The sequence below is a fragment of the Acanthopagrus latus genome, chromosome 11 (genome assembly GCF_904848185.1).
Source record: "Acanthopagrus latus isolate v.2019 chromosome 11, fAcaLat1.1, whole genome shotgun sequence".
Classification (NCBI taxonomy): Eukaryota; Metazoa; Chordata; class Actinopteri; order Spariformes; family Sparidae; genus Acanthopagrus; species Acanthopagrus latus.
In genome coordinates this window covers 9975898-9987130 of record NC_051049.1, presented here as the reverse complement: position 1 = coordinate 9987130, position 11233 = coordinate 9975898, and positions in this window count along the sequence as shown.

Sequence of the window (11233 nt, the reverse complement as noted above, 5' to 3'; positions counted from 1 at the left end):
ATACAAAATTATCCAGTGAAAATATCCAGTGAAGTAAGTTACATTAATGAAGTAATAAAAATATTTACTTATTACATTACTGGTACACTTTAACACACCTTCCCAACACTGAAAGTAAATAAAAACATTAAAAAACATATATATGTGAGATATCTGCCGAAGTTAGCATGCTAACCAGCTAGCCATGGGCCTGGAAAACTCTTGTTCTCTGAGGGTGCACTCACACTAAGCCCAGTTGCTCTGTACTGTGCTGACACCGCACTCACAGCATTCTGGCCTGAGCGCGGTTACCTCTTACATACATCATCACATCATATAGTGGAGTCGTGGCACAATGGTGAACAATAGAGAGAACATGACTGTATCTTCACTGACCTTTTTGCGGCTTACTTTATGTCGTTTTGGTCATGGACGGCCCTCTTACTTCCTTGGGTTGTGATTACGCAAGGCGCCGTGAAACACATGATTATACTTAATGTCCACGTTGCGCACCTGTGCTTGTACTTGTGCATGAACAACCGTACCGTGCCGAAGCACACCTCTTCCAACACTTGCAGGCACGAGGAAGTGTTGGAAGTGCTTGAGCACGATAACGGAGCGCTCTGACTAGTCATACAAACTGGACTTTGGGGGTCAAACGTGCCTCGTGCCTGGTCCAGATGGCCTAGTGTGAGCGCGCTGTTAGTGGTCCGGCAGCGCTAGCCCCAACACTCCCCTGGAAGTCTGGCTAGCTGCATGGCTTTCTGAGCTAACAAGCCTACAGCAGCTTCAGTCATGGATGCACGCACAGAATATAGTCAGCAGCAGTTATGAGCAGTGATATGCTGCTTCTAACAGTGAAATAACTATAAGCTACAGTTTGATTACTATAATACTACTATAAATGTACTATTTATGAATGATATTTATTAAAAAGTATGTTTATCATAACCTTGAATTTTTTTTTCCCAACATAATACATCTGCACAGAACACTGAGGTTCAGGGGAAGTTTTCAGATAGGTTCACCTGCATAATGTTACAGACAACACCCACAGACCAAGGATTTGTGTGTGTGTGTGGGTGGGGAGGAGGTTGAAAGGGGAGGACGGGGAGGGGAGGGGGAGGGGGAGGCGTTTCAGCGAGAGAGCCAACGGATATGTTCTCCACATCTGCGAGCGCAGCCCGGCTCGAGATGAGACGGAATATGGAAGTGGAATGACAGATTGGAGAGGGAGAGGGAGAGAGCCGAGCCTCATGTGAAGCCTGCTTCCCTGACACATGTACTCGCAGCAAAAGGTGCTTAGAAGCAGCATTTGTAGCACCCCGCTTTTGTACCCGGCGAGGCTGAGAACAGAGCTTGACTTGGAGCATCAAGACGCAGCTGAGAGAGGATTGAACATTAAAGGGCAACGCTACTGTATGTCAAAGCGCGGGCTCAGGCGGGGCGCCAATAACACGGCGTACACGGCGTGAGATGCTGCAACATGGCACGATGACAGGCTGCTGCTTGCGTTCATCAGTCTATGGGGACAGGCAGACGCATCACACATCTCCTAACGAGGCACGGGTGGTCTCACGTGGCTCGATACACGTTTTGTTTTGCTCTGCCATAGAAAAGATGTGTTCATGTTCAGCCATGACAAAAGAAACTGATACACGTGAAGCCATTTCGCAAAGTTTAACTCCACATTTTAAAAATGAGCCACTTTGTTCACATCCGGTCAGGTTGTTTGCACACCATCGTTCCGACAGCAGCCAGAGCATCAGAAACGTGTCCCTGCTCTTGTGCTCGGCCTCACATCCTCTTTTCTGCTGCGATGACTCTGGTAATGAAAGCCTCCTACACAGTGGCCTTCTGCACATAAGCAAACACACCTCCACTCTGTCTGTGGCCTGTGGTGAGCACAGGGCAAGCGAAGTTTGATAAGGTAAGCCTGATGAAAGGGGGGGTGGGGGGTGTATCGACAAGCGCTCTTTCACTGATTAGCCAACGGTCGTGCATTTCCCTTTAAACCCACACTCCTCCCAGGTTAATTCATCATCCATCACTTTGTTTGCTAATTTTTTTTTCATTTTTTTTATCATCGTGAAGGCTTTTTTTTGGCATTGATCTGCACACAAGCACATCTGAAGTGGATTTTCAACACAGAAATGGACTAAATGGTAAGTTCAGTAGATCCGAGTGATCTAAAGAGATGCACACAGAATAGGATTTAGAAAGATTTTTTAAATCCTGACAGTTTACTCTCAATTGCAAGGTCATCAAATGTAATAGAGGGGGATATTTTACTGTGTAACGACAAACTCTGTCGTCCAAATTGACATAACGGCGCTGACACAGAACTTTGCATTCAAGTTAATCATCACCAGTTACCACGCGTCTGTTTTGAATTCTGCTCTGATGAATGAAGTTTAACATACACGCCGATAACAGTATATCTGAGATGGACAGATATGAGCTGATTATACTGGCCGACAGATACATCCGTCAGGCCCTAATTGCAATCACTGAACGCAGGTTTTATTGGGTATTATCCTCGTTACGCTAACGACGGCGGCCATGTGAGTGATAGTGAAGGAGCATATCAACTGGTGCAACAGCGCGACTCATTCACGTATTTGTGAAGCGTGTTGGTTTTGGTCTTTTTATGGGACCTGCTAACAATAAGAAAATTAGAAGCCTTATCCTACAACGTTGGGATGCTTTTGTGCTTTTCGTTCTCTCGACAAATGTAATCTGAAAACCGAAAACAGGGCATGGTTAAAACCAAAAAGTCCAGAACGTTACAAACACGGCATGCCCTTATGATAGCAAGGTTTCTCCTCCTTCTGTCAGTTGGGTGAGACTCAAACAAAACAAACCACAAGTGAGAATGTTGACACGACGAATACTGCCAGGTGTACCTCGCAGTCTCCACTAATGCTGATTTGTGATTCCGTGCATTGTGACTGTTCGCTGTTTCACATTTTTACTGGATACAACATGAGCAAGAAGTTCTGCAGTGCGCTGATAAGCTCTCGAAGCTTCCAGTCATACTGCAACTATCAGAGAGCCTCTTCTGAGAAGTCACTGCCTATTTCTGACTTCTTCTGACTGTCAGTCTCTGCCTCCACACTTATATCTGCCGCTTTCTGCAAGCTTGCTGTCTGAGGATGTAACTGTCTTCAGAGACGGAGAAGAAAAGAAGAGAGAGGAAGGCAGACAGAGAGAGAAAGAGAGAGAGGAGAGAGACTCACAGAGAGACAGAGAGAGAGACAGAGAGACAGAGAGATAGAGAGAGAGAGAAAGAAAGGCTCAGCTGCCACCGCAAACTGAAACCCTGTGGCTCTGGGATCGAGAGGAGTTCCGCAGAGTTGGGGTTTCACATGTCGTTGTGTGATCTAAGATAAGACACACTCAGCTGTATCCTTCCTTCACTTAAAAACACACACCAATATATATAGATGCTCGCACAGGCGCGAGCATAACGGAAAATATTCCAGGATGTCAGGCTGCAAGAACGCAAGTATCGTAAACCCTGCCTGTAATAATGAGAGTTAAAGTTCATAGCATGTGCATGTGTCTGTGTGCTTATGTGCTGTGTGCGTTTTGCATACATTGGTTCGAAACCACCGAAAGATAATTAAGGTGTTTTTTATTTTTTTATCACGTAGACAGACAAATACATGGATGTAGTTACTGTAAGATGTGTTTACAGCCTACATGTTAAAACCGCAGACACGGTCTACCGTTTAAAGGAAATCCTGTGTTTTACCTTTTTTTTTACTCATTGCTAATTACACTTAAAAATGAAACACTTTAAGATGTAAAGAATTAGTTTGACATTTTGGGGGAAAATGTGCTTTTTCTGTGTGAGATGGTAAGATCGATAAGCATTAAGTGCTCAGATCATTCACTCATCGTTTAGAAAGAGAAGCCCACGCTACAAAGTAAAAGTTCTGCACTCAAAACCCTTCTTATATAAAAATGTAGGTTTAATCAGCAAAATGCACTTGAAGTGTGACACGCAAAAGTATACATTGTGCAATTAAATCTTCCCTGTTATGTAATTACTAATTCAAGAAATAACCAGTGATGAAAGAGTGAGCAACATACACATTTCGTTCAGCACCTTTCAAAACATAATTACAAAGGGCTTTACAGTAGCAATAATACATGTTGATGAAGGTTCTCAGCCATCCAGGTCATGGTAGATCTATATGTGCTGTGTCGTTTCAGTTTCTTGAAGATGCTCCACCTCTCATTAAAAAGGCTTCTTCAGTTCTAACTAACTGGAGGGGAGTTGCAGGCCTTTAAACGCTGTGTGGGAGTGTCCTTACAGAGTTTCAGATCAGTCACTCCGGTTTAACATAGATGGATTCCTTTACTCCTCTTTCAAACCAATCTCTCTTCACTGGACAGGATGTTTATTTTGTCATCATCAAAAAAATAAATTTTCTCCTTCAGATGTCAGTGGACAGGAGAGTCTTTACATGAAGTCCCTTCTGTCCTGTGCCATTTGAAAAGGTGGTGTCTACTTACATACTGCGCATTTATTGTAACAGTAAGAATAATAAGAGGTTCTAGTGATGACATACAGATAGCGAAAAGCTGTGGGCCAATGACTGACCCCTGAGGTGCACCACAAGACAAAGATTCTGAGGAAGATCTTTAATCATCAGTGGCAACACTAAAAGCCAGTCTCTGAGGTACAAATAAAACCAGTCAGCACCAGTTTAAGATGAAGGTCATCAAGTAAAAAGTTCAATATCTGCCTCTGAGAAAAGCAGAGTATATGAATTAAGTGGTACAAAATGGAAAAGTGCCTCAAATTTGAGCTTAAGAACAGAGCTTACCTGATTTATTTACACAGTTTAGAGTTAGAGGAACATTAATAACATGTACTTTGCACTCCCCGGGCAGACATACATAAACACATATAAAATACATAAAAAACTTCAGTAAATATAATTGTATAATCTTAAATTCAGCAGTTAACATATCATACCAAATTTGTTTGCCTTCCTTTAAGAAATGTCCTTCTTTATTTCAATGGGGGGGGTTTTTGCCTTAAAATGTGTAAAAGAGAGATTTAGGCTGAACTAATCACTGAGAAAACAGGAGAAAATGCAATTAAAGGCCTAAAACCCTAATACTAAAATGTTTTTTTTTTTCCCTTCAAACCTAGCCTTTTCCTCTTTTTCATGCATTGTGGTCTTGTGAAGAAGCACACGTGCCTCTCATTTTATGTACGGACAACACACACAGCCTCTCTGCAGTAATGAAAGCCCCATCTGCACAAGAGAGTAATGAAGCAAACGCACTGAAGATGCATTCTCTTCAGATCGGGGCACAAACATCAGAGCCGAGCCTTGCAGCTTCCTCCTCTGTAAGACCCAGGGCTGTTCACATGGTCAGCAGGGACCTTGTTGTCTTTTGTCTATTTTTGTTTGTTCCCTGCACAGTTGAAAGAGAAGAATGGCTTTCTGTTTGAAACATTACCTGATGGATATTTATGCAGCTGTGAGGCCGTGAAGAGAACCTTTGATATCTTTTTCAGGCTCGACACACACAGACAGACACACACAGACGCGCGCGCACACACACACACACAATCACTCAGTGAGGCTCCAAACAGGCCATCGTTGGGCCAGTACAAGCCGGACAAGTGAACACACACATGCGCATGTTAGACTCAAAGGTGTTCAGCTGTCTGTCCCCCGTCAGTGAGGAGTCGACCTCGGAGCTTGACCCCGTGACCCGAGGGGAAGAGGCACAGAGGTCATGGTTAAAATAAACCCTGGAAACTGGGTAAACAGGATGTGTACACCCACCCAGACAGATGGCACTCACTAATCAAACAGCACTGAGCCAGGAGAAAAAAAGGGAGTGGAAGTCATCTCTGCGGAGGCTATGAGCACGCAGTATTAGTGCAAACTTACGGTACTGTAATATAAATGGAATCAAGCTGCTTAGCAACGAAAGCAGCTCCCTGAGCTCAGAGATGCGTCTCTCATCCAATGTACAGTAATTTGTTTTGAGACTAACACTTCTGAAAAGGGAACTGTAAATATCAAGGTATTACATATAGTGAAGTTCTTAGACACACATTAACAACCATGATGTACTGATAATGCATCGGTTCAAACTGATCTGATCAGTTAAGGTTACATGCCTTTGAGTTTTGGTACTTCAAACCAGATCTTGATTATTATTTTGTTTTCAGTCTTGGAAGCTGGCAAGATGCAAGAGTATTATCATACAATGCAATACATGGTTTTATCTTTTGATGTGAGTAAGAATTAGCTAATAGTTAGGCTTAGATGTGAATTTATCCCCCCGACAGAAAAAAAGGACTTTGATTTTGAATATCACCGGCATGCAAGAATTAAGTGTTTGATGTCCTAAAAGGGAAGACCTGGTTTAATCCCCCCTCCAAATGAAATAAAACTTTGGCCGTTGGCTTGCTAATGATTTACCCATACGTCCTGACACTGTCTCCATGTTAACTTTTTTTGTTTTTGTCACGTTTTGCACATTATTGTCAGTTGACGTGAAAGCTGTGCTAGCTGTTGCTACTGACAGCAGCACTTACAGACTTAACATTTGTCAAAATAATCACCAAAAAAAAAAAAAAAATGCTGTTACTTAATGGCACAGTTTGTAACAACTGTTGTCTTCATACTCAAAACAAACTGAGCGGCTTGTAACCGGGGAACTGCTAACTCTGTCTGTTGTTAGCTAGGTAGCCTGGGAAGCCATGCATCTAGCGGTATGGACCAAGCTAAGGGGGCACCAGGGGAGTGTTGGGGGTTACCCTGAAAGCACACAGGCTTTGGAGTGGAACTGGTCTGGGGCTAGCTTGTTAGTATGCTAACTTCAGTACACATATATGCCAACATCCTTAACATTACATTAACACGTCATTTTTCCACTCTCTGTTGATAATCTCGGATCATGTTTTCAACTTTTTCAGCAGATTGATCTGTCCCAGTTTTAATGGTGTTGTAAACTAAAGCACCTTAAGAAATATCTTCAGCCACTTAATGGCAACTGAAAATCATTTAATATGAGTGAAAGCCCTGGAACAGATGCTAAATGGACATTTCGAAAATTGAGGGAGAAAAATGGAAATTGTTCTGTAAATATTTACCCTATTTTGGATTAAAGACAATGACTATCATTTTGTCTTCTTTACTCATTATCAACATGGATCACTCTTTTAGTATGATCGGGGATCTCGGTGCTGCTGGGCGTTCACTCACAAGCGTCTGCACTGCGTGTTGCTGTTAGTCACAGATTTAGCACTTCGGAGGTTTCTGGTAACTGTCATATGTCAAATGCATTTTTTGTTGGTGTCCTCCTCCACCCCCCGCCCCTCTCTTTCTCTGTCTTTCCTGTGAGAAGTAGATCAGGTACCTTTCAGCAGTTGCTCCAGTGACCTTTTACCAGATGTGGGGGTGAAATTGGCTGAGCTTCCTTCACCTCATCCTGGCTGCCTCGCTCTTTTCTCTGTGTCTCTCCCTGTCTGATGTGTGAACACACTCTTCTGACATACAGAGCTGCCGTAATGCACATTTTCTATCTACGATGCAAGTCAGGCAACGGGGTGTGTTGCACACCCGTGGAGCTTTGCATGAAAACGGTTGTAGCCTAAACGGCATTGAAGTAAGGCAGTCAGAAGCACATTATATTTTCTGTTAATCTTGCTACACCACCTCTCTCGCAACATGGTACACAACGCAAAAAGCCCCGGAAATACAAACATCTGCTCTGTCCACCATTTAAGTACCGCGCTGCCTGATATGGCAGCAAATAGCCTGAACAGTCCATCATTAACAAACCTGGTCTCACCTATAACAAGACGCAGAGGAACATCCAGAGCCTCACCTACAGTAGTTCCTGGGGCTTGTTCCCTAATTGGGCCCGCGTCTGAGTTAATTGCGCGTGGTGTAGCGCTGCTGCTCTGTGCTGACCATGCTTCCTGTACAAACGATGTGATTTCTCGTGCTAAGCACTCAATGAAAAGGCCAGGCCAACAGTTTGGACGCCCTCCAACAGGTATTCGCGGCAGCCGGCGCAGGCAGGGAGGTAGAGTCAGAGTGAAAGAATGAGTGCAAGGCTGATAAATGTACATTTTCTTCCACATCTTCTTCCCTCACCTCCTCGATCCCTCTCGCCCCACTTATCAGCTTCCCCTCCCATTCACTCTTTGGCCCCCCCAAAAGCGAACGTGGCACCGTGAGTTATGGAATGGCTTTACGGCGTGCTGAAACAGCTGAGGTCATGTATAGAGAGAGAGAGCACGCGGCCTCGTGTGCTGAATGTAAATGAGCTGGCCCTTCCGTAGCCAGAAGCCGAGCATGATCTTGCGTGCTCCTCCCTCCGAGACGCCAGGCAGGGCAGGGATCCTGCTAATCAGCCCAAAGTATGTGGGACAGTAGTCAGTGTTTAGACGAGGACAGAGATTCTTTTGTGAGAGCCAAGGACCCAGCTCCTCTTAAAACACAAAACACTTCTTTGACAGCCATCTTTCCCTCGCTCTCCCTCCTCTTGTCACGTTGCGGGCCGCTCTCAGTCTTTCCCCCTCCTCTTCTGTTGCAGTGCAGAACACGTAGCGAGGAAACACCGGTTGTGTGCGTGGGTTTAACACAGTTTCCACTGAGAAAAGGTGAACTTCAAACCATCTAAACAGAGAGAGAGGCTCATCTACAGAGCCGACAGCAAATTGGGCTAACACATTACAATGAGGTAGACAATAATGTGAGTAGTTGCTGAGGAGCGAATAAGGGATGAATCAGAAATTACTTGACAGTTAATGATTCATTAATGAGTAATTCCCAAACGACTGTGATTCAAGGACTATATAGTAGATACTGATGAGTTACTGGGGAACAGACTGGGAGATACGACATCACTGGAAATGAGTGTATCCACCTGAATGTACACAAAAAAGTAACTAATGATTAAGTAAGTAGTATGTAATGAGCCTACTTGGTAACTACTCAATTTGATGTCTCGCTTGAACTTGAAGGTGCATGAAAACAGTAACTGATGATTCGGTAATTAGTAATTATTCAGTCATCACTAGTTCATGCCAATCAGCTGGCAGCTTACAGTTAATCAGAAACAGCTCATGAAGGAAGTTGTCAGTATTTAGAATCACATTTATTCAGGAATTACTCATTAATGATTCGTTAACTATTAAGTCGTTCCTGATTAATTCCTCACTCGCTCCTCAGTAACTAGTCACATTTTGGTATATTTAATTGTAAAGTGTCGCCCCCCAAAAATTGCAATGAGAAGGAGAAAGGCTCTGATAACCATTGTTTGTTGGACTTGTTAGCAACAGAAAAATTGGTTGCTCTTACGCTGTAGTGTTTAAAAGCCTCGGCATAATTAACATTACCAGCTCCAACCTCACCTAACCGAAGCTTTATGCTTCATCCTTTGTTCCCCAGTCCCTTGAAATCCTGTGTCCCGTGTCAAGTAGCGTTCACATTTACATTCCATTTAACTCTAAGTGGAGATAATTGTGTGCAAATGGGTGAAGTTTAGAATGCCTGATAAGGAGCACAGCTGTGTGTGTGTATGTGTGCGTGTGTTGTGCATGTGTGTACCAACTGTGTGTGTGTGTGTGTGGACATCGTTAATGGTGTTTATTTGACTTCGGGGGAAGCCCTGTGCCCATTGTTCATAAAACCCCATATATGGCAATGTAAACAGAGCGCTTCGTAACTCCTCTGGAGCGTGCACACAAAAATGAATGAACACAGGAAGACCCACACTGGCAGGAAGTGGCAGCTGCTGCCATGGTAACAAACTGAAACCCGAAGCAGCGACCGAGGGAGAGAGAGAGAGAGAGAGAGAGAGAGAGAGAGACTCGCCTCTCTCACTGTCTTGACGTCATTTCTAGTATGCTAGAAGGCAGCAGCTGCAGAGCACACGCAGAGAAAACAAAGATAGAGGGAAGTTTCGAAGGCTTGCAGAAAAATGACAAGAGACATAATGAGTGTTTTGCCAGTTTTGTCCTCATTGTGCTGGAAAATCCCCATATGTTCATTACTATCAAGGACAATGATTTAAAGGCAGCAGCGGCAGCGTTACCAATGATAATAGCATATTATCAACAGTGTGACTGATGAATATTCAATGTTTGCTGTGTAAGTGCCAAATTAGCAATATGTTGGCAACACATTTTTATACTCTAACACTATCGCTTTTACAGCTTAGTGGCGTGTGAAACGAGCGCAGTTTTTATTGTTTACACAACCACTGGTTTAGTAAATCTGCACTGCTCAGTTTTGGCTGAGAATGCAAAACCAGAGCGGGTGCCAGCAGGACTTTTTTTTTTTTTCTTTTTACCAAAATGATAAAGGGAAATGTGGAAGCAATCAGATAATTTTGTGAAATTACTCTGTGTGGCTTCAGAGGGCGAAATATAAGGGAACAAAGCAATTATCACCACCAGCTGGAAGGGTGTTGAGAATGGTGCAAACTGGGAAATGGAGGAGGACTGTGGGCATGCATGCATTATACAAAAAAAAAAAAAAAAATGCCAGAAGCACACATGTCATGCTGTCACATTTTTAGGTCAGGGCTCAAATGGAGTATGTTGCAGCCCATGATGCCTTCAGGGCTGAAGGAGTTAACTTATTCCTTTAACTATCTCTGCCAGGAAAAGGGTTTTGAAATCATCCAAAGCAGAGAGCTCCCTCTAAAGAAAGCTTCCTCTCTTTGACTTTTAGTCACTGTGATGCCAATTAAAGTTGAACATACGTCGGTTAAAAAACGTCAAAGAGTACATTTAATACAAAACATTTTTAAAGGTAAGCTGTGTAGAAATCTTTATCAGAAGAGAAATACGTCTTTCTGCTGGTGGAATCTGGTTAGATATTTCATAACCCCTAAGTTAAAATGTGTGCAAACAGGGGAGACGGCCGGGGGACTGTGTTGGAGGAACTGCGGTGAACAGCTAGCAGACCATTTTCATATATTTTGGGGCTGCCCAGCTATTCAGCCATACTGGCAAAAGATTACACAAGTAATACAAAACATTTTTGGTGATGGAATTAACAGCTCTTTTTCTACAATCTACCTAGGTAACATTGCACCCCATATATTGGGGCCAGACAAATATCTTTTAAAAATATTATTAGCAGCCAGTAAGAAAACTGTAACTCGAAGTTGGCTGCGGGCCGCGCCTCCAGCAGAGACTATTCAAAATATGGAAAGAATGACTTTCTCGTTAAATCTACAGACTGATAAATAT